Genomic DNA, 25,178 nt, shown 5'->3' on the forward strand with positions numbered 1-25,178 from the left:
AAAAATAACATAAACAAGTAAATAACAGGGTGAGAAGGTGGCAAGATCTGAAAACAAGGTAAAAATCGGGCGTGAGCTTTCTTTTTTTGGATTGCTTTTGAAAACACTTTTGGTTGGGTTTAGGGAAGGGAATGATTGGGCCAATCGGTGCTTTTGAAAACACTATCGGTTGGGTTTTGGGAAGTGGGTGTTTGGGGTTATAGGTCAGTCGATTAGTCAGTTGACAGCAGCCTCTGGTGGATTTACGTGAGAACAGCAGGAGCGAATGCCACTCGCCTGAGTAATTTGAGATCTAAAAAAAGCGTACACTCTGGAAGAAGTCGTGAATACCAAAAACTGCAAAATAAAGTACCTCCTAGGAAGTATTTCATGATATCTAGAAATGTATATAGGGATATGCATCTATATTAAGCCTGGGTTACATACTAAGCAGTCTACATGTGTTTGTTGCCTCATTACAAACACACATTGCAGATTTTTACAGGATAAACTTACAAAAGTTACATTTAAAGATTTTGGGCTCTATTTTGATGGTCCAAGCGCAGAGCGCAAAACACAGGGCGCAAACACTTTCAGGGCATGTCAAAACGTATTTTTGCTATTTTAAGGACGGGAAAACCTGCTTTGCGCCATGGCGCATGGTCTAAAAAGGCTTCCGATTATTTTCTTAATGAGTTATAGGTGTGTTTTGAGAATAAACCAATTATTGTCTCATCTCCCATTACCTTTAAGTGTCAGCTGCGTCGTGCCAAGAGCGCATTCGCTATTTACAGGACGCAAAGTAAGTCTAAGTGGAAAAAATGAGCATTTCACTAGCAAACAGTTAACAGTTTTTTAACAGAAAACTGTTAAACAGAGCATCTACTGCGTGAGAATGAGAGATAATGGAACTACTTTCACTTTCGCTCTTGGATAGGGAAACCTTTACGCAAAGACATCAATTAGTCTATAAATAAATAATTTTGTTTGTTAAGCGCAAATATTCGTTTCAAAACTATTTCTAAATTCAGTTATAATTTCCAGCAAACGAATAAATGAACAATAATAACAAAATGTGCTCAAAAACCTGAGTTATATCCTAAAACATATGCTGTGCCCCATATGGTCTAAAACCTGACAGGTGGGCAAATCTAAGCTTGTTTTTAATAAAACAAATATAAATATGGATATAATAAATAATAATGCTAATAATAATAACATTATACAAAAGCAAATTGTTATGAATGAACTGAAAAAGCCTCCCGAGATGAAGAAGACATAAAAGCAGTGATTTTTCATATTCATGTAGGCTAGAAAATAATATGTTTTGTAATATTTTTAATCCTTTATATTTATATCCTATATATATTCTTATTATATCCTATATGTATCCTTAATATTAAAATTTTTTCATATGTAAAGATATTTGCCTATTGCTCTCTTGTGCGTATTAAGCAGTGCGTAAGCGAGGTGCAACTCAGTTTAGACCGGATTAATTTTGGTCTAATGAAAAATTGATTATAGTTTCTCAAAATAGCAACGCGCCAGTGGTCCGCCTCAGAACGCCTTCCTTTTTAGACCAGAACGCCTATGGGCGCACAAAAGAGCGCTAATGCATTTGCTATTTAAACAGCGTAGCGCAACGCCTCAAAACGACTCTTGCGCCTAGCTGAAACTACCAAAAGACTATTGCGCCGCGCCTTGCGCCACACTGCCCCGGGTGTATGATAGAGCCCATTATGTCACTCCAGGGTGGCAATGAATAAATTTTAGAATATGTATATTGGTGAAAATGGCAACACTTTAATTACTGCACACCATCACCATCATTTGTAAAGCATTAACTCTACATTACATACATTATAACTACAGCTACACTCTCAGAAATAAAGGTACAGGAGCTGTCACTTGCGCAGTACCTTTTCAAACAATACATATTTGTCCCCAAAGAGTCCACATTGGTACCTCAATGGTGCATAACAGTGCCCAAACGTACCTAAAAAGTACCTTTAAGGTGCCATTATGAACCCTTCAGGTACAAATATGTACCTTTTGAAAAGGTACTGCACCAGTGACAGCTCCTGTACCTTTATTTCTGAGAGAGTAGAAATGCTGCATTCCTGCAAGACTTACAAGCACATGCATAATTAACAGTAATTTTATTTTCATACTTTAATAATGACTTATTTTAATTAAATTAAAAAACTAAATTTTTATTAGTAAAATAAATATTGCAATACTTACAAAGCAGTTATTTAAGAGTAGTTCGTTTTATTTAAGATCATTCAGAATAAGTAAATCATATTTTAAAAGCACAAACTATTCTTTAATAACTGCTTTGTAAAATAATGCAATAGTTAATTTAGTAGTGAAAAATTAATTATTAAAGTATGAAAATATAATTATTAAGCTCATCATATATGTGCTTGTAAGTCAAGAATACAACATTTGTAGCTGTATTTTTAAACAACAGTTTTGTCCATTAATGAAGAGTTATTGCTTTACAAATGATGAATTACCTATTTGCTAATACTTATTAAATGATTCATAGTGTGCTGTTATTATAAAGTTACCACATATATGTATTATTTAACTGTGATATTCTAAAATGCCTTTGTAAAATGTGGCTGGAAGCAAAGCTAATGGAAACATAAAATGGTAATATTGTTCGGTAACACTTTAGTTTAGGTCACAATACACGGTTCACAATTAACAAACCATTAACTAACACTATACTAGCTTAATAAACTACTAATTCGCTGTTTAATAATAGTTAGTGAAATAGAATTTGGGTGTAGGTTTTGGGTAGGATTAGGGATAAGCAGATTGGAGAATAAGATCGTACTTTATAACTACTAATAAACAGTTAATATCTTAGTAATAGACCTATAATAAGCCAGTAGTTAATAGCACTAATTGTGACCTAAACTGCCATTGTTCTAATATGTAGATTTGCTGGTAAAGAGAAATTTTTAGACATTTATGGAAATTGTCATTCGTTTTTTCATGATTCCTTGATGAATAAGAAGTAAATGAAACACATTTATTTGAAATAGATAAAGAAAAAAACTATGTAAAAGTCTATACTGTCGCTTTTGATTAATTTATCACATCCTTGCTGAATAGAACTATTAATTACTGTCAGAGTGGTAGCCTTGTGTGTGGCCTTCTGACATATGATTCAGCTGCGTCTCCAATGACCCGAGTTTCAGTCCCAGCTCAAGGTCCTTTGCTGATCCTCTTCCTCCTCTCTGACTCTGACCTGTGCTATCCTTTCTAATGGCATAAGGCATAAGAGGCCAACAATAAAAGTAAATCAAATATTACTAACTCTCAAAAATGTTTCAAAAAATATACAGCTAAAGTTACAATTATTAGTACACCTATGTAATTTTAGTTATTTTAAAACTATTTCCAAAGAGTTTTTAAAAGAGAGAGATGGATTCTTCCCAACACATTTTAAACATAATAGTTTTAATAACAAATTTCTAATAACTAACTTGACATGGTGACTGTACATTTAATAATAATTTAGTTTGACTTATTTTGCAAGATATACTAGGATTCAGTTTAAAGTGCAATTTAAAAACTCAACTAGATTATGTATAGGTAAAGTTAGAATAATTAACTAAGTTATTGGAAAACAGTGGTTTGTCAATATAATAATATTGACCTTAAAATAGTTTTTATAATGTTAAAAACTGCTTTTATTCCAACCAAACTAAAATAAATAAGACTTTCCCCAGAAGAAGAAAAAAGTATTATAGGAAATACTGTGAAAATGCGCTAATTTGTTAAATATTTAAATAAAAAAATAAATAAAATAAAATAAAAAAATCACAGAAGGGCTAATCATTTTTACTTTACTATATATAATGTATATAATGTGTGTGTGTATGTATACACACACACACACACACACACACATAGATCAATATTTGATCCATGACTGGTAATGGGCACTGCCGTATTCTATGCTGCAACAGAGATCAGAGCTGCTGGATTTACAACATTTTAATTCACAATGTTCTCCCAAAGTACATAACAATAGATGTTTAACTAGTTGAAAAATATAGTAAACGTTTTAGTAAGCTAAGCTGTGTGTATCTTACGTGAATCTGCTTGCTAAGTCATGAAGTATGGAATAATGTTTTCGGGTCCGAGCCGCTACACATTTTAATTGAGAATTCGTTGACGACTATTTTTAATCATATCCAGTGGTTGAAAGAGTACTGAATAGTCATTCGCAAGTAAAAATACCATTCAATTGTCTAAAATGCTGCAAAAAGCTGATGCATTTACTTGTAATTTGTGCATGTGTGTATGTAAACATAAACTTAACGTTCTGTAGTGCATTTAAGTATTGTCCAGCAGGCACACAACATCATAAGACATTCAAATTAGCTCAGATTTAGGTTAAGATGTCAGGTGACCAAAATTCAATGTCTAGCCAGCGTCTAAGTACATTATTTTGATGTCCAATAATGACATCAAATGATGTTAATATTTGGTTGATTTTTGGTTTTGTTAGAAAGTGACCAAAATCCAACTTTGAGGTAACATCTTAAACTAATGTCATATTCACGTCAAATATTGACATTTCACAGCCAAAGATCCACACAACATCAAAATCACGGTGTACACAACAATCTCTAAACTTGCTGCATCACAGACACCAATGATTCAACATTTTATAAAAAAAAATCACTTTATGTCTATTGGAAACCTAAAAAGTATTATTTTGTAACCACTGATACATTTTGATTTATCACAAGCACCACAAATCTCTTTCCATGCCTCATTAACATACATTGGGGAAAATAAGATTCAATTTAACAGTGGATGACTTGCATTCTAAATGCAACCCGGGCTCATTGTGGAAACGTAGCCCCGCGGACGTTTCTGGAGACCGTGAAATATGTCCCGGGAGGTACGTATTCGAGCAGTTTTTGTTTTTGCGAATCCGCGAGAGGCCGCTGTGCACGCTTTTTCACGTCTCAGACGCCTCTCTCTGTAGCGGTCGTCCGTCCGACTGACTGGCTGAACGATCGACCTCGTCGTCCTCCTCCTTCCCTAAACCCAAGCGAAGATTTGTACAAGCCGTCCAAAAAAAAAAAAGCAAAAGCCCTCGTCCATGGCCGGCTAATCCTCCCTCCGGGCCTCCGCTCCGCCGACGTAACACTGCAAGCTAAGCAGACAAACTGGTTGAGGCGGGAAAAGCCCTCCACATGGAGGCGAGCCTTCAGCCGGCGAGTGCGAAGAGGAGGAGCGGAATGGCGTCAAACCGCCCTACAGCGTTCGCTCGATAAAAAAACAAAAAACAAAACATGGCCATACGTACCTCTGGCCACGTAATCGCGGTCTTCAGAAACGTCCGTGGGGCTATGTTTCCAGAATGAGCTTGGGTTGTCTAAATGTACTAATCACACCGGTGTAACTGTACACTTCAGGGACCAGCCTAGACCGATCACAATGGTGATTGAATGAAAGGGTTTAGTACAGTAATGAAGTAAAAATGCTAATTGTTACTGTCCACCACTGATGTACAACATATTTACACACTAAACAATGTTGGACAATTTCACATTTGCAAAAAATATGGCCAAACCCATATCAAATGTAGGTTTGAATGTATTATAGTATATATGCTTTATGCTTTATTTATTATTTGGCTTGAAACTATAGGGCTGGGCTGATAAATTATAACATATCGGATCACACTAAAGTTTATATCCATAACAATGAAAAGCTCTGGACCTTTTTTACTCTAAGAGCCAATCACACAGCGGAAATGTGCAACTATGGGATTCTAAAAGTGTGTTGATATTAGAGATGTACCGAATTTGTTTAGCCAATGTATCAGCCAAAAATCTTATGCCATTTAATGGACCCTGTTTTTCAATAGGATCTGGATGCAGCCTTTATGATGCAAGCTAAGATTGCATCACTCAGCGGTGCAATGTCAGACACAATGCACTCAAATGGAGCAATTGACATCACTGTGAGGGGTAGGGTTAGGGGTGGGATTAGGTGAGCCCATCAAAAATCATTGGATGCAGCCCAGATTGCACTGCACCAGGTCTGCATCCAGACCCCTCTCGTATTTTTTGTGGTTTCAGTCATTGTTGGGGTACTGTTTTGAATCCGGAAGCATTAACAACTTACACTGAAATATACTGTATATCGTTATTGTTCAATATGGACAATCATCATCATAATTGCATTTTTGTCATATCACCCAACCCTAGTAAACTACTCAACTGTGGAATGTTGGACTTTAACAATGCCTTTTTAAAGCACTTAAAGAAACCTTCCAACTGTTTATATAATATCTGCCAGCGTAAGTCACATATATGTACTGCAGATAAGCAAAAAAAAAAAAAAGTGCTTTATCCAGATATACATCAAAAAGACGGTCTGTGCTATTTCTGAAAAATCCCCAAATTCATAAAACATTAATGCAGGTTGACCTAAAGCAGAGTGAAATTGACAGTGTGTTGTGTTGTGTGTGTGTGTGAGCGTACAACAGACAGTGTCAGTTGGAGATAAAAACAGCTTATTATTTTGGCTTCAGCGGTTTGATTTAAATCTTGTCAATAGCGTTGTCTACTCTCTCCCCTTGTATTATTTATGCTCGGCGGCTGCATTGGCCCAGCACTGCCGTATTTTCTGCCTGTAAGTGTTTGTAGTAACCTACTCATTGAACCAGTAAATTGATCTGACAGATGCTGATGCTCTTATATTGTACGCCTTTAAGCAAAGTTTTGGCAGATAGCATCAGATTAGGCTCAGGCCCTGGACGGCCAATAAGCGGAGTCTGCAGTCTAACCTTCTCTCCAGAGTCTGTCTGAGTGCTGCCTTTGGAGGCGTCATAAATCATGTGATTGATTTGTTCTTTTTGACTAGCATAGCACCTTTACTAATCTGCAATAGCATCTACTCAGTGTTCAGCTCTGCACATGCCTATGTCTTGTTACATCCTGTGCGTCAAGTGCATTTAAAATGAGTGATCCTAGATATATATCTGAGTAATAGATGGTGAAATAAAAAGCAGTTATTTCTGGTCTACCAGTGTAGCACTCATTACTTTATGTTTGTGTAAAGTTGAAGTTATCAGAACCCTGGTCTCTGTTTACTGATATAAAGGGAGATTTAGTCATCTTGGAATGTTACTATTGCCAGCAGGAAGAACTCCGAGTCCAGCCAGGGGTGAGATTATGCCATAATCCCGTAATGCTTCCCAATTTAGAGCGCGCAGTAAAGAAATGGATGTTTCATTTAAAAAGAACATTTAATAACTAATTTGGTTTTATAATTTTTAATCATAATAATATTCTAAGTGCTGTTACACAGTGTGAGTAATACAGATGTTAATATATGAAAAGAAAAAATGCAGTCAGATTAAAATGTTGTCATTTATCACAATAAGCTTCATCACTCTGTCTCTTCTCTGCCAATCAGCTGGTGTGTGGTGTGTGGTCTGGCACAATATGGCTGCCGTTTTGTCATCCAGATGGATGCTGCACACTAGTGGTGGATGAGGAGACTCCCACCAATGTGTAAAGGGCTTTGAGTGTATAGTAAAGTGATATATAAATGTAAGGAATTATTAAGGATTTAATTAAAATAATAAAACAATAAAGCACAATTTACAAGTGTAATATTTTTAACAAAGACCAACAACAACAGTACCACTATTATTATTTTGTTATGACATAATTTTTCCTCTTCGGGAGGGGATCTTCAATGCTATGTGGAAAACTTCCACTATGGGGATTTCATCAGAATCCAATCTGAAAGAGTACGGGCCAATGAAATGCCAATGAGCTCTGCACAGCAAAGTCAAAAAAAGTTATTTTTGCAAAAAAAGCAGTTTCTGAGGATATTTCCACAGCCCCTTTATTGCTGTGTCCTGTTCGCACTTTACGTATTTATGCGAACTGTACTCAGAGCAAAAGGGAAGTGCCGTATCTAAACAGAGATTGGCCCACTGAACAGTGGATGACATCTCCTTCGCTTATCAGAGCCAGGGCTCTGCAGAGTTCCTCCGAGGCCCCAAGCATCTCAATGCTATGTTCCTTCGCCACAACGATTGTCTCTTAGCTGTTGAGCGTGAAAGTCTCTTCAGCTAGAAGAGGATGTCTAGCGTGACACGAGCTGTGTCTTTATAGCAAGTCTAATTGTCAATGATGCCAGCTGAGCATGCTGACGCCGCCAACTCATTGTGATTTCATTGGCCCATTTTCATAGTCTTTCAGATGATTGGATTCTGACAAAATTCCCATAGTGGAAGTTTTCCACATAGCATTGAAGTTCCCTTCTCTGGGGACGAGGGTTAGAACGAGGGTTATCTTAGTAACCCGAGCATTTTTCATTGTAATGACAATACTACTAATAATAATAATATTAATTAATACTACTACTACTACTACTATTAACCATATTAAGTAATACTACTACTACTACTACTAATAATAATAATTATTATTATTTACTTATTTATTTATTTTTATATCATCATAAACATATTATCAATGTGAATATTATGCTTTTTAATTTCACTTATGATCCAGTTTAGTGGTTCTCAAATATTTGGACCAAAATGTGGTCAAAATCATATTTTGACAGTTATATAAGTGTATTTTAATTATTATTATTATTATTGTTGTTAACAACAACAGTAATAATAATAATAATAATAATAATAATAATAATAATAGTAATAATAATAATAATAATAATAATAATAATAATAATAATAATAATAATAATGCACTTACATGTATTGCTCAAATGTTTTTTTTAATAAATATATGTTTTGAAATAAACGTTGCAAAATAAATAAATAAATAAATAAATAAATAAATAAATAAATAAATAAATAAATATTTTTAACATAAAAAGTATAAATGCATTTTATAGACCAATAAATTGACAATAAGTATTTCCAAAGCATTTATTTTCCATAACAGTGCAGCCTTTGAGGGATTTTTATTATATATTTTCTTTTCAAAAATCTAGGGATTTTTTTTTTTTTTTTTTTTTTTTTGAGTAGCACTGCTGTAGTTTCTTGAGGGTTCTTAAAACACAGACCAGAACTATACTACAATGAGATAGTCTTGCAGTGGATCTGCTTTGGAAGATCACAACAGTAATGTTCATTTCTGCAATGCAAAATGCTGGCTTAGTCATTCTTTGCAAGAGCGTCAGTCGGTTTGCTTTGGCTGCCTCTCCCTATTTTACAATTTTCAGGCATGCAGTATAAAAAAAAAAATTAAACAGATCTGAGCTGCTTTTCATTTTAAAATCAGGAACTTGGCTGAGTGCGGGTTCAGCAGCGCCTGACTGTTATTATGGACTAGATAATGTCTTGAAAATTGTCTGATAGTAACATTACCAATTGTGTCTGTTTAAAGTTAATACATCCCATGCGGCACATATCGATTTCCTGCATCCAATTTAAACCAGAAAATGACAAACACTAATAGGTCTTTCATCGCCTTGTTTAACCAGCCTGAAGGCGAACAAGCTTCCTTTTTTTCTAGTTTCAGTCTGTCCCTAATGCAAATTCAGCCCTTCTGTCTGAACAGTATGCGTGTGTGTGTTTGGAACCATCAGTTTAACTGCTGTAGGCATTTGACTGATGACAGCATGATGCTCTCAAACTGAAGATATAACTGGAGAAAAAAGGCTGAGAATGACAGCTGCTGTCGCTGAAGAAAGTCTTGTTGATTCTGCTTTCATACATCTTTACACTGAGGTGCTGAATACTGTACTAGTCAAGTTTAACTTTTTTGTCATTCCGTGACGTTTGGACATACAGTGCAATGAAATGCCATGTTTCACAGAACCACCATGCCACATAAATAAACATAATTATAAATAAGAACACAACACTGGAAGTAAGAGCTGTTTTAAACCTACAGTAAACATAAATAACATACTGGAGTGGTAATTTAAATATACTAACTACTAACTATGCATATTCTTACTATCCACATAACCTAAGATTGAAGTACGTGTACATACGACATAACAACATTGTGCAAAAGAAGGTATTTAACGTGGATGAAAACTAGTAGTGCAACATAATTTGTGGAACATTCACTAGGCTTCAAAGATTGATTGGTTTTGCCATAATCATGTGATCAGTGACGTGCAAAGCTTAATTTTCGCCTATACCTATGTGACTACTTTGATTTTTGATTCAAAGGTTTAAACACCCTCATGTGTTAGTAAAGTGTATAGCACAAGATTAGGCATTAATTACATACATTTGTACTGTTTCAAAGCACTGCAACGGTCCCACGCACAAGTAATTCAGCTAAAACACAAAAGCAATTTATAGTAAAAAGCTTTTGAACCATACTAAAGTGTATTGTTGTATTATTTACAACTGTTTTTATAGAAGACCACTGCATATTGTAGAATAGTGTGAAATGGAGGACAACTGGTGAGTGCAGCCCAAAAGCCTCTCTCCTTCATGCATTCTATGCAGGAATTGCTGGTTCGTTCTCCACTCGGAACGAGTCTGTGGGTGTGAAGACCTTGGATTTTACCACAGTCATCTGTGATATAAATTAATATGCCTTATATGTAAAATAAATAAATAAATAAATAAATAAAATACAGTATTTGATTAATTTGTGTGTCCATATCAGCTTTTTTTGCCCTTGAGTACAAGTCATTTGATTTTTAGTATCTACCGATAACGAAACCCGATCCGATACTTCTATAATACATAAAAAAAGAATAAAGAAGAGTGAAGAAACAGATCCAGGATGTCCCTTATTTCTTATTAAATTCACTTTATTTTAACATTCAACAACTTTGTTAACAAACAGAGCACTTCTGTTAGATAGCTTGAACAATCAAGTACTAAAAACAAATTTTTAACTTTTGTACTTGCAAAAATACATATAAAAACTTCTAACATAAAAACAAATAGCACCTCAAATTAAAATACCCGACAGGCAATCCCAAGTTTAAATATCTTGCAGTTTGCTATGGCAATGTTGTCGTCATCAACTTTATAATACCTCCAGACTGCGGACATACTCGCACTTTCCGATTCAAGCTGCCTCCGTGTTCTACTTTGCCGGCATTTAACCATCAGCATTTCTGGAACAAAGTGATGTCATGCCACACACGTTGCTGTTTCTGTGTCAGTAACTCAGTGCCACCACATTACTATAGATTTGTTAAAAAATTCTGAGGAAAAAAATCAACCCAGGCTCATTCTGTAAACGGCGTCCAGCGGACGTTTCTGGAGACCGCAAAATACGTCTTGGGAGGTATATATTTGTCCAGTTTTTGTTTTCGCGAATTCGCGAGAGGCCGCTGTGTGCACTCTTTTGTATCTCGAATGTCTCTCGTGAGTGACATTCGCGCCAGCGCTGTTCTCGCGTCTACCCACCAGAGGCCGCTGTCTGACTGACCAAATGATTGACTGCTCGACCGGCCAATCGGCTGACCCACCCTCCTCCTTCCCTGAACCCAACCGGTTTTACCGATTGACCCGGCCGCCCGCTCACTTCCCTAAACCCGAGCAACAATTTAGAAAAGCCGTCTAGAAAAAGAAAAGCCCTCGTCTGTTTTTTTTGTTTTTTTTACCACATTTTCGGATTTCACCACATTCTTACCCTGTTATGTACTCGTTCACTTTATTTTTTTGATTCTGTTTTTGTCTTACCTGATTTCTGGAACCGCTCTTCCCCGGACTCGAACTCTGATGCCTTTGTCAACTCCTCCTCTCTGCATCTGAAGTCCACCGATGCACACGATGAGCTGACCGGACAAACTGATTGCGGCGTGAAAGCCCTCCACACGGAGGTAATCAGTCAGCCGGCAAGCGCAAAAGGGAACGGCGTCACACCGCCCCGTAGCATTCGCTTAAAAAAATGAAATGCAGCCATACGTACCTCCCGGGACGTATGTTGCAGTCTCCAGAAACGTCCACGGGACTACGTTTTTAGAATGAGCTTGGGTTGAAAAAAATATATATACATGTATATACTCCAGTCCGATACGTCTGATTCTGATCGAGTCTGAAACCGCATAATCGGGTCCGATTTCCAATCATGTGATTGAATCTGAACTTCACCAGTAATTTGATTACATTACTATTGTTGTATTACCACATGAATGAGTTGGTCAGTTGTGAACGTTTGACATTTTTTGCGGTCGCTGAACCCCCACGCTCCGCTATTATCTGAAGGGAAAGGCGTGTTCACGTTTTATTGGATCTGGTACTACATATTTGGTGATGTTCCGTGTCGACGTTGATGCATTCAGGCGAAAGATCCAAACTATGATGAAGACCCAAGACTATGGATGCAACGATTAACCGGTTTCACTATTAAACGCGCTTTAATTAGTTACGGTTAATTAATCGTAAAGGCTTCTCAACATCGCGTATTTGCACAGAACAAAACTGCAGCAACTAAACAGTTATGCAAACTGTGCGCTAGTTTGTCGCTGAGACTAAGAATGTGAATGTTGATCCACCAGCCAAGATCAACCGAGTGATTTCGGAGAGTGCTGAAAGACTGGCTTGAATGGCCTGAATCTCGATGCGTGGCATTCACTGCGCGTTCAACGCAAATGTCTACTAAATGTAAAATCTAACACTGTATACATCATCGCCAAAGAAGCTAACCTTTACTAAGTTTAAACCGAAACTGCTGCTCATCACAACAGTATTGTGCTAGTAGTCATTGCGAGAATCCTGCTCTGCCCCCGCTTATATGGGTCAGCTGACTTGCCTGCTTTTTTCCACAAACACAGAGAAATGAAAATCAGCGCATAACGAGCATATAAAATGACCAAACTGAATCCAAAATTTTTTAAGAGGTGCAGTAGTGAGACTTTTCTTGCTTTCTTTTGTCCATTCTTTCTGTTTATTAAATTGACATGCAAATGAAACAATATAGTGCAAAATAAACATTTCTTACTGCAATGCTTCATGTTTGTTGGATGCAAACCATAGATTGATTTTTCATAAAGTAACAGTAGGACTGTTTATAGCAGATAACTCTTATTCAAGCACAATCAAGGCAGCACGATAGTGAAAAATGTAATTCATAGTTAGTATTATTGTCATTTTCGTCATCATTAATATTTCATAATTATTGGACATTCGTTTTGGAATTATTGCAAATATCAATGTCATCACAGTATTAGTTTAATAGTTGTTTCTGGTTTTTGTTAGTGCTAATTGGTGTTGTTTTCAAATACAATAAATTCACTAAAATAAGTTGCAGTAGTGCTCGTTCATTTTTGGTGGGTGCTCCTAAATTTTTTTCTGTTGCTCCTACATTTTTGAAGTTGTATTAGACAAATACAGTTTTTTTTTTATTTGTTCTTATTTTTATTTATTTATTTAATGATCTGTCATTTATTTACAGTGCAAAATTATTTATGTTTAAATGTAAAAAAAATCACTTATTTTTAAGCACAAAGAGAGAAATTTACTATTGTTTGTTTTTCATATTATTTTGGGCTGTAATAGTTAGTTATTAAGCAGCAATAATTTCAAATTTTCATCTTATTTTCTAAACTAGTGGTGTTTGAAGTTAAAGATTGCATAATAATTGTGATAATCATGAAGCCGTGATTATTTCCCAGACTATAATCGTAGAAATATAATCGTAAATAACCCAAATCTATAATCGATGCATCCCTACCCAAGACAATTCATTTATTCGACTCTGAGTTGACTATTTTGTTAAAGAATCAATAGTTTTAAATACAGTGCAATATCAGATTGAAACCTCAGCTGGATGGTTTTATTCAAATAGAGCTGTGTTACACACTGCATGGATGGTCATTGTCAAAAACCCATAATAGGGGCTCTTTTATAAATTAGATTTTAATAATGCATTAGTAAATGCTGAACTATAAACACTGAACAAGTATTGTTTATTATTAGTTCATGTTAATAAATACATGAACTAACATAAACTAATGAAATACTATTATAATGTGTGAAAGTCATATCTGACTTTGATTATGCACTGTAAAAAAATGCAGGGTTCCACACAATTCATTCATGTTGTCCCAAAACAAATTGATTAGGTTAACTTAACACTTTAAACAAATTGATGTGGATTGAAAACGAAAATAAAAAATTAAGTTGTCCCAATGAAATCTCAAAATATTGTGTTGTTTCAGCTCATTTTAAATAAGTAGTTTGAATGAGCAAAATAATAAATATTTTTAAGTGTATGAACATAAACCATTAACTTAAAGTTGAGTTTTTAAATACGATACACTTTTTTTCTGACTTTGTGAAGCCCTTTGGTCAATGATAGTTGTTTTTAAATGTGGTGTGTAAATTAAAGTGAAAACAGAATTGGAAGCATTCTTCATAATGTCTTCTGTTTCTGCAGAAAGCTATTTTTGAATTCATATCTCTCTTTTCTTGCAGTGTAATATAAGCATCCAAACTTTCTGATAGATGCTTAGTAAAAGTCATATTTTTCACTCCATGTGCAGTCAGTCAGCTTTGAGTCCCTTGATCAATTTTTAAATGTTAAGTGTCCCCAATGGTAGTAGATATTGAAAAACAGCATAAATTCAGAATTAACTGGCTTGCATCGAGCGCATAATAAGGCCGGCTGTAGCAGCAGAGTCTGATGAGATGTTTTTATTTATTTTATTTTTTTTTTCTGCTGTGCTCACACGCAGCGAATTCCCCAAAGTCTTTGTTGGTTTTTTCGCTGTGCTCCAGCTTCATTTGTTCTGCTGGGTCTGGCTGCGTCTCACACCTCCACTCTGCTCTCTTTTTCTGCTGGGATCTCCATGAATGGCTGTGAATTTTAAACGCTGGATTAGCAAGGCAGCGGGGAGCTTTACAGGCAACGGCGTGCTAATTTGTGATTTTCAAACACAAGCCCAAACTTATTCTTGTCGTAGGATGGTCCTTCAACCCCAGAACATCAATCTGCTGAGACCCTAAGCATTTGTCTGACAAGCTGTGAGTGAAAACATGAGCATATATATTTAAAGATATTTGGGAGGAAATCACTCCTATTACTGTCCCCATGGCGTAAATCCACAGTGCTTAGATTAGTGTCAATCCATGCTAATGTGAGGCCGGTGCTTTTGGTATTGAGGTTAAGCTTATGCTTTTTAAATCCACTTGAAATCTCCATTACAACACTGTTGGTCTGGTAATGGCCGTAAGCAGAGGCTGAATATTAGTGAGGTCTGGGTTGAGGCTCAGAAATTGTTTAGAGATTTCGACATGTAGCTGTATAGGTGGTCTCACATACATAGTAAAATAAACTAAGATCAACATAAAAATGGAGGGAAAAAATTATCATTGTTGTAATATCAATAGGAAATACTGTGGCCAATCCAATGCAGCCTGAGTGTGTATATTGATGATCCCGTGTGCAGCGTCACAGTCTTGTGTTTTGTTCTGATCAGACCGTTTTTATCTAGGATTTTGCACTTGCAATTTCCATTGTTTGTCACCTTTGCCATATAATTAAAGAATGTAGGCCCTATTATACACCCAGCACAATGCGGCGCCATGCCCAATGCAAAGGTTTGTTTGCTAGTTGCAGTCTGTCGCAAGTATAAATTTCATGTTTTTCACCATGTTGATTATATAGCAAATACATTTGCACTCACTTATGCACTCTTTTGTGGAACCACAGTTGCACTCCTCAGGATTCTTTTATGAACAGAACAATTTTATGTTATTTAAAATACATTTATTTTTAGCTTTATAAATGTCTTCACTGTCATTCGATTTATTAATTGAACTGTACTGGTGTTATATATCATAAAGAATGGGATGAAATCAATATATAATTTAAAACAAAACCATGGTGTCATAATATTAAAATTTATTGCAACACATTTTAATTTGTGTAATGCATTCCTGTCACCGACTCGGTCCCAGTCATTCCCCTCGCTGGCCAGCAGAGGCCACCATCTCCGGACTTCTAAGCATTACATCATCCATCCACTCTGATCCAGCACACCTGATCTTCATCCCGCTAATGACCCACGTTCCCTTTATAAGCAGCTCTCTCACACTCAGTCTCTGCGAAGTCTTGTTTAGCCCCGGCCAGCATTACTGAGCGGGCTATCCTGCATGATCTCCTGTGTACTACTTCAGCCCGGTTCTTGACTCTGATCTGCCTTCTGCCTGCCCTCGACTAAAGCCTGTTGCTTGGACTCTGATACTCGCTGCCTGCCCTCGACCCAAGCCTGTTACATGGACTCTGAATCACACCGCCTGCCTCTGACCCATGCCTGGTAAATCACTCTGTGTCTGTCAGCTGCCAGCCCTGAAACCCTCATTGCTGTTAATGTTGTACGTTCGCACATTCGTGCGTGTTGTATGTTTGAAAGTGTGACTTAATAAATACTGCATAATGGATCCCTCCGTGTCAGTCTCCCCGTTACAATTACTCAGTGTAGGACTAATTAGAATTGTAACCATATTTTCTTCTAAAAAGCCATTCCAATATAAAAAAGACAATATGTTATGGTTTATTTTGATTTTAAAACATTTTCTATTGTAGCACATTTAGTGATTCTGTCTGACCATTGTTTTAACATACAGAAAATGACGAATCCTGTGTTTTCTTACCAGTACACATACTAACAGAATTTACATTAAGCTGCACTGAAAACAAAACAAAAAAAGCTCATTATTTTAAGATTATTGGCATTCCTAGTGTGCATTATGGCCCTACAGTGGTGTCTCACTGGAACCGCTTGATGTGCTAATTAGCTGAACCAAAGCCTGGCTTAATGACAGGATATGCAGGATAAGTAGGGATCATTTCGGCTGTTTCTTTTAGTTTACACAAGGATGAGCAGGTAAAGTCATTACAGAGGTCTCATTTGGCCACCAAGCTAAAGCTTCTCTAATTCCAGCTCATATCATATCAGGTGCAAACTTTGTAGAGGACAAAATGAGACTGAAGAGTGAGGCGGAGATCGAGAGAATGCCAAAAACAAAACATGCAATTTCAGTCGGAATTCTTGGGTCATATGTCAACACACAGGCACTAAAACTAACTAGCCCGATTGCTAGTGGCAGTTTTATTTATTGCTTTATTTTAATTGTATTTTTTCACATTGTTTGCATTTACATTTATGCATGTAATGATTTAAATGACTTACAAAAGAGGAGCAAACTATTCAAGAAAGAGCTACTGTAACAGTCATTTTACAATGGCAGGTTTAATAGACAATTACAGTAGATTAGCAAACCAGCCTTTATTACTATATACATTTAAAGCACAATATGTACTTTTTTCATTAAAATGGAAAATCTGGTATAGTGCGGTAAATTTCATTTGATTACAAATTCATTGTTTACATTGGCATTTCTGTTCTTGGAGTTTTAACTTGCTTTCTTTTATTGATTGTTTTCTTTTACATGTTTTCTGGTTTTCTTTTATTGTAAAGCACTTTCTGACTTAATGGGCTCCGTTTTTAACAATCTAGACGCAAAGTCTAAAGCACATGGGCATAAGCATTAAGGGCGTGTTTAAATCCACTTTTGCTATTTTAAGGACAGACAAATACGGTCTAACAGGGTTGTGCTTATACTATTAATGAGTTCTGGGTGTATTTTGAGTATAACATGCATTAAACCAATTAGAGTCTCATCTCCTATTTCCTTTAAGATACAGTTGAGTCGCGCCATTGTGCATTTGCTATTTACATGGCGGACTTTGTAAGTGGAAAAACTGAATGCTTCACTAGCGAGAAAACAGGTAAACAGACCATCTGCAGCATGTGGATAAAAAATCCTCCATTTTTTTCCTTTTTACTTTCTCTTTATGTTATTTTTACTCTTTACTCCTTTACTTTCGAAGGTAAGTAAGGAAACGGTAGAAACTCCACTGACACCGATTAGTCTACATTTTTAATAGTTTGTTAAGTGCAAAGATTTGTTTCAAAACTATTCCTAAATTCAGTTCTAATTTCCAGCAAATCAACAAATGAACAATAATAAAAAAGTGGTCAATTGGTCAGGTGGACAAATCTAAACTTTTTTTTTTTTTAAACAAATATAAATTTGCATATAATTAATAATAATAGCTAGTAATAATAATATTATACAAATGCAAATTGTCATGAATAAACTGAATAAGCCCCCGACATATTGAAGGCATAGAGGTAGTGGTTGTTTTTATATTTATGTAGTAAATAATAGTTTTTGTAACATCTAAATCCTTTATTTATTTTTTATATGTCAACATTTGTGTATTGCTGTACATCCTGTGTGTATTAAGCAATAGGTAAGCGTTTGAACTGCATTGGTGGAAAACTAACGCATTCTGTGCTGGACTTTAGACCAGTTTTTAGTTGGTCAGTGGAGCAGTCTATTACAGTTTCTCAAAATAGCAACGCTCCAACAATGCGCCTTAACACACCACCATTTTAGACCAGCACACCCATGAGTCCACAAAGTGGTGCAAATGGATTTGCTATTTAAACAATTGTGGTGCAAAACGTGAAAATTAGGGTGAAAATTAGGCCATACATGTTTTACGCCTTATTGCGCTGGATGTGTAATAGGGCCCAAAGTCTGTTCATTCATTCATTTTCTTTTTGGCTTAGTCCCTTTATTAAACCGGGGGCGCCACAGCGGAATGAACTGCCACCAATGTCTGTGAAAGGTGCTAAATAAATAAACCTTTACTTACTTACTAATTCACAAAAAGAATGATATTATGTATTTTGTTGACTTTTGAGCCTAGATTGTCCCAAATGTTTCAAAGAATGTTCTAATCAGAGAAATTAGCACTTTTAATTAGGGGAAGGTGTCCTGCTGCCATGCCAATGACATCACACCCTTGATTTCCAGTTTTGTATTAAAGAAAACAGGAAAACGCCAAAGGCACTTTAATATGTTGTGTTTTATTAGACTGCACAGAACAGCATTATAACATAACCCTAAAATACATTTAGTATGATAAAGCAGCACTGCTTCTTCTCCACGTAATCATGACCAGAAGACAGTTGACTGTGGCATAATAAAAGCTCTGCTGTTTCTATACTGCATCATGCTTGTCTCTTATCAGAAATTGCTTCAGTGGTCCAGAGTCCTGAAGGATAATTAAGACGGCAACTCATGATTCCACACTCAGTAACTGTGTCAACTTGGCTTTGTTTGTTGTAAATATGTGCCTTCTAGCTGTTAAAATGACATACTGTGCCTTTACATTAAGTTATCATAATTTTAAAAATCTTGGTGTTTTCAACCGATAACTAACAATGAAGTCCTTCTCATGGTCAATTCCGATACCAAAACTATTCATCAGTAATCTGAATTTATTTATCGGAGCAATACAAATGTCATTTAATCCCATATTGTCTCATAATACATATACAATGATAAGTATTGTGCATCTCTTTAAGACGCTGTAGGCGTTCAGTTTCACAAAGTTACAAAGCCAATTATGTTTTGACTCAAATCTAATACTTGTAATATTAAAAATAAAATAAATCAAACATTGATCATGCTTAAATGACTCATATTTATATGTGTGTGTGTTTTGAATAAAGACTCTACATCAGGATTGGCCCATTTGCCAAAAAAAGTCAGAAAATGGTTTGGGAAACGGTGTCATTGCTAAGTTGAAAGGCAAATCTTCTGGAAAATCTGTACAATTTATACCCCTCACATATTTATCCACATCAAGGACAAGCAATTCAATCTTCTAAGCAGAGATGATTCTTCTGTCTTGCTTGTGCCTCTGCAATGACATTGCTTCACAATGTGGATATCGGGAGGTCCCGTGTGTAGTTCATGAATATATTTCCTAAGGATTGACGTTTTGTGTCTTGGCTTGGTTAACATAAGCGGGCCTTCCAAGGTCCTTAACAAATGGAAATGCGTGTGCGGAGAATAATAAAAAGGAATATTACTTGGGTTTTTCTTCTCTGAGCATACACCTGTAAAATGAAATGATTTAACCAACGGCTGATCTGAATACAAACCACTATATGAATACATTGTGAGAAGATGCATTGAAAGGCTGTCGCACAATAGGAAATAGTGATACTAATGGATGTCAATAGGTTCAGCAATCATTAATGAGCTTCTTATAGAAAAATATTAATCAAAATAGTTAAGGCAGTAAGCACAATAGGCAGGAAGTCTAGCAAAAAAAAAAAGATAAGATTTTCAATTCCATTCAATTAAATTAGATTCTGCATTAAATGTAATTAGCAGCATTGGCCTTTTATACCTCATAAGGACAATGTCAGTGGCTGACTGTATAATATATAGTGAATTAGCTCAAAATGGTTGGGCTAAATATAAATAAATAAATAATGTATTATGAATAGCTTATTAGTTTATGTTGTGCTCTAGAAGCAGCATTAAATATAGTATTGTTATATAAATATCTATATATAGTTTATATATACAGTTGAAGTCAGAATTATTAGCCCCCTTTTGATTTTTATTTTCTTTTTTAAGTGTTTCCCAAATGATGTTTAACAGAGCAATAACATTTTTATAGTATGTCTGATAATATTTTTTCTTCTGGAGAAATTCTTATTTGTTTTATTTTGGCTAGAATAAAAGTAGTTATTAATTTTTTAAAAACCATTTTTGGGACAAAATTATTAGCCTCTTTAAGCTATTTTTTTTCTTTCAATAGTCCACAGAACAAACCATCGTTATACAATAACTTGCCTAATTACTCTAACCTGCCTAGTTCAACTTATTAACATAGTTAAGCCTTTAAATCTCACTTTAAGCTGTATAGAAGTGTCTTGAAAAATATCAAGTAAAATATTATTTACTGTCATCATGACAAAGACAAAATAAATCTGTTATTAGAAATAAGTTTTTAAAACTATTATGCTTAGAAATGTGCTGAAACAATCTTCCCTCCATTAAACAGAAATTAGGGAAAAGAATAAACAGGGGCGCTAATAATACAGTGGGGCTAATAATTCTGACTTCAACTGTACTTAAATATCCGTACAATTCAGCAGTCACTAATAAAAAAATAAACTAATGTATGCTTATCATTTAATTTAGACTTGACAGCATTCATATACTGCTGCTCTCTGATGATTTGAAACACTTCTTATTTTCCTCACTTGTAAATGTATGTACATTCAAATTATGTTGTTTAGGGTTTAGTGTCCTACAGTTTACTTTAGTGTCTTTACAGCACAAATAATTATTTGATTAATTTATTTAGTTAATTGCTTCAGTTGACTGAAATTCATCAAATAATTAATATGGCTTTTTTTTATTAGTTAAGTTTGGCAAAATGTGTTGTTTATTTTACCGGCCACTTATTTAGGTACACTACTAGTAGCGAGTTGGACTCCCCCTTGCCTTCAGAACTGCCTTAATCCTTTGCGGCATAAATTCAATAAGGTGCTGGAAATATTCCTCAGAGATTTTGCTCCATATTGACATGATAGCATCACGCTGTTGCTACAGATTTGTCGGCTGCACATCCATGATGCAAATCTTCCGTTCCATCACAACCCAAAGGTGCTTTATAGCAGTGTTTCTCAAAGTGGGGGTCGGGACCCCCCGAGGAAGAATTAACATATTTTATCTATAACTATACTGAAAATAAAAATAGTCGTTTATAGTTACTACATACTATATAGTTACTATAGTAGCTTATAGTTACTAGTTCTATTGGATTGCGACCCCTGGGGTAATTACGTTATATTAAAGGCAGCAATAGCGTCAGATGCATTTTGATTTTATAACGTCAGGTTATACTTTCTGGCACATTTAAAGCACTGACACAAATTTAATTGGTGTTTCTGCGTCACTGCATGCAAGGTTTCTGTATTTATAACCACCTCAGAGGATATTGGGGGTCGCGAGTCACTAGCATTGTTATTTTGGGGGTCGCTGGCTGAAAAGTTTGGGAACCCCTGCTCTATAGCAGTGTTTCTCAAACTTTTTTCACCAAGTATCACTTAAAAAAAATATGTAGTTTAATCAAAAAGCAAACTGAGCATGTGCGCAGAAAAAAAAAAAAAATACCCGTGCGCCCTTCGCATACACCTCTCCTGCTTGACACTGACATGCTGCTCTACTCCCAGAGCAGTCCCGTTTGTAAATATGGATGCCAAAAATATAGCCGCGCTGCTTACTCATGCGTTGTGAAGCCGGCATAATAGCCTTTTATGCGGAGGTGTCGGCACATAGTGAGTTTTGCAAGTTGACAAAACAAAGTTTAAATAATATGATGGTGATCTTTTTTAGACTAAGCATACTCCTGATAGCTTTTTTTGCATGAAGCTTAAAAGAGAGATGAGAGATGTCAAGGAGGACAGAATTAATAAACCTAATTCTTGGCCATGAATCGGGTCTAAGACAACACACAACAGATAATTCTGTAAAACATGTTTTTTTTTTTTTTTTTTAATTCTATAGAATTGTCTATGCTATTGGATTAAGATCTGGTGACTCTGGAGGCCATTTGGGTACAGTGAACTCAGTCTGGGATGATTCACACTCTATAACATGGTGTAGCTGTGAGTAGCCATCAGAAGATGGTGCACTGCGGTCATAAAGGGATGGACATGATCAGCAACAATACGAAGGTAGGCTGTGGCACTGACACAATTTTCAAATGGTACTAATGGACGAAAAGTGTGCCAAGAAAATATCCCCCACACCTACCACCAGCATGAACTGTTAATACAAGGCAGGATGGATCCATGCTTTCATGTTGTTGACGCCAAATTCTAACCCTACCATCCAAATGTTGCGGCAGAAATTGAAGCTCGTCAGACCAGGTAACGTTTTTCCAATCTTCTGTTGTGCAATTTTGGTGAGCCTGTGCAAATTGTAGCTTCAGTTTCCTGTTCTAAGCTGACAGGAGTGGTACCTGGTGTGGTCTTCTGCTGCTGTAGCCCATCCGCCTCAAGGTTTGACGTGTTTTGTAAACAGAGATGCTCTTCTGCATACCTCAGTTGTAGCATGTGGTTATTTGAGTTACTGTTGCTTTTCTATCAGCTCAAACCAGTCTGGCCATTCTCCTCAGACCTCTGGCATCAACAAGGCATTTGTGCCCACTGAACTGCCGCTTAACTGAACTCTCTTTTTCTCCCTTTTTTTCAAGCTACTTATTTAAAATCGGTTAAAACAACACAATTCCTTAGTATTTTTTATGCAACTTAATTGTTTTATGTTTAGTCCTCTTAAATTTGCAAAAACGATTAAGTTAGCTTAATCGATTTGTGTTTGGACAACATGAAGGAATTATGTAGAACCCAGCATTTTTTTTTTACATTGCATAAGCATTTGTTAATTCATTCATTCATTCATTTTCGTTTCGGCTTAGTCCCTTTATTAATCTGGGGTTGCCACAGCGGAATGAACCGCTAACTTATCCAACATATTTTTTACGCAGTGAATGCCCTTCCAGCTGCAACCCATCACTGGAAAACACCAATACACTCTCATTCACACACATACACTATGGACAATTTTAGCTCACCGAATTTACCTGTACCGCCTGTCTTTGGACTTGTGGGGGAAGCTGGAGCACCTGGAGGAAACCCACGCGAACACGGGGAGAACATGCAAACTTCACACAGAAATGCCAACAGACCCAGTCGAGGCTCGAATCAGCAACCTTCTTGCTGTAAGGCAACTACCTACTGTCCAATGCGTCGCTCTTCGTTCATTCACTATTTATTTATTCATTTATTTATTTTGTCCTATAGCTGTTACATATTTAGCATAAATAAATCTTTATTTACAGTTATTCTTTTTTAATTAATGAACTGATTTTTTGATTGCTTCATTAGAGCTGTTATTACTAAACTTCTATTTGAAAAAAAAAAAAAGACAAAGTTAGCCAGGTCTTTAATAACTGAACATGCATGTGTAGGAAACACTCATTATTTTATTTTTTTGATGTCTGTTATTCAGTCAATGATGAAGTGATGTAAAGTCGCTGTGCCCAGACACACAACTGTCCAAGTCTGGCTTTAAGCAATCAGTCCCCTGTATCTGGATTTACACAGTTCTTTGCAGCCAAACACATCCTGTGCAAAGTTTGTGAATAGACCAGAGCCTTATGAAACTTAAAAGTCAGCAGTAGAGCAGGACTGAAGGGACTCGTGTTCTTCCCTGAGCTGAACCTGAAAGTGCAGCCCTTTTTCATTGACTTCCCCTGCTGTACAATGGCTAACAGTGGACATGACAGGCCGGAAAGTGAGAGTGTGAGGATATATAAAGTGTCATTCAGTTTCACTCATGAAATGGTGAGTATGAGCAAGTGTGCTGTATGGTATTGTTTACATAAGGGATCCATCAAAGGAAATCCATGCCCAGTGGGCACCTTGATGTCAAAACAATTTGTTTTGTTTTGACATCAACAAATGTCAAACAAACATGCCAAAAATGCAAATAATTTTTTTTTCTGTCAAAACATTGTTCATTTGTCCTCAGCACATTGATGCCCTTTAGACCACCAACAATAACTTATATTCCAAATTTATACTAGGTCATTTTAATACCTACAATGTGTGTAAACTTTCTGATGTAAAAATGACATCAAATTGACATTTACCATTCTGTCAAAAATCAATAAAAGGACAGTGCTTTGTTTTTTTACTCCATGCAAATTTGTTTTGAGATCAAGCTAGTCAATTGACATCAAATCAATCCAACAGAGTCTGGCTGCAGACACGATGCAGTCTCAGACCGATGCAAACTTGGCCGCGCATGCGCATTTATATCGATGCAATGTCAGCCGCTCATGCGCATTTGAGCATGTGCATTCTCGTGCACACGCACTTGACAGTGGGTCAAAGACGGAAATATGCCAAAATACGGTTTACAAACTAAGGTACTGTACGACAGACAAAAAAAACTACCTATGTATCTATACTCAGTATAGATACCTATGTATCTATACTGTCATGAGTTAGCCTGTAAACTCCTAATATAAAAAGATTGGGTCGTGGCCAGGATTTTATTTAAAATAATAGCTGATAGTTAGAGCTGTGAACCTACACTAGTCTCACGGTTCGGTTCGGTTACGATTATCATGCTATCGATTCGGTTCAATTCGATATTTCGGTGCATCACAGTGCATTGACGGTGCTATTCATACACAGTTTTATATTTTCTTCACAGCAGCAGTTCTTGTATTAAAATGTATGAGTATATTTATATTTATATATTATTTGTCATACAATTTTGTCATTTAATA

The 25,178-nt window shown here is 36.0% G+C and overlaps 2 long non-coding RNA genes across 3 annotated transcripts in view; one reads left to right on the forward strand and one right to left on the reverse strand.

The window, feature by feature from the left end:
- The window catches only part of LOC141375907 (uncharacterized), a 69,506-nt gene that overhangs the window by 20,643 nt on the left and 23,685 nt on the right, over positions 1 to 25,178 (forward strand). The window contains exons 3-4 of one of the 2 annotated variants that reach the window (XR_012384717.1): positions 22,385 to 22,554; positions 22,640 to 24,576. This is a non-coding gene — a long non-coding RNA (uncharacterized lncRNA). Of the gene's footprint in view, positions 1 to 22,384; positions 22,555 to 22,639; positions 24,577 to 25,178 lie in introns of those variants that run through there. The other variant, XR_012384718.1, reaches the window with a different exon arrangement.
- LOC141375911 (uncharacterized) lies at positions 14,651 to 20,125 on the reverse strand. The gene is made up of 3 exons (XR_012384724.1): positions 17,312 to 20,125; positions 16,408 to 17,256; positions 14,651 to 15,871 (listed from the first exon to the last, which is right to left on the reverse strand). It is a non-coding gene; the product is annotated as an uncharacterized lncRNA (long non-coding RNA).

The sequence above is a fragment of the Danio rerio genome, chromosome 8 (assembly GCF_049306965.1).
Source record: "Danio rerio strain Tuebingen ecotype United States chromosome 8, GRCz12tu, whole genome shotgun sequence".
Taxonomy (NCBI): Eukaryota; Metazoa; Chordata; class Actinopteri; order Cypriniformes; family Danionidae; genus Danio; species Danio rerio.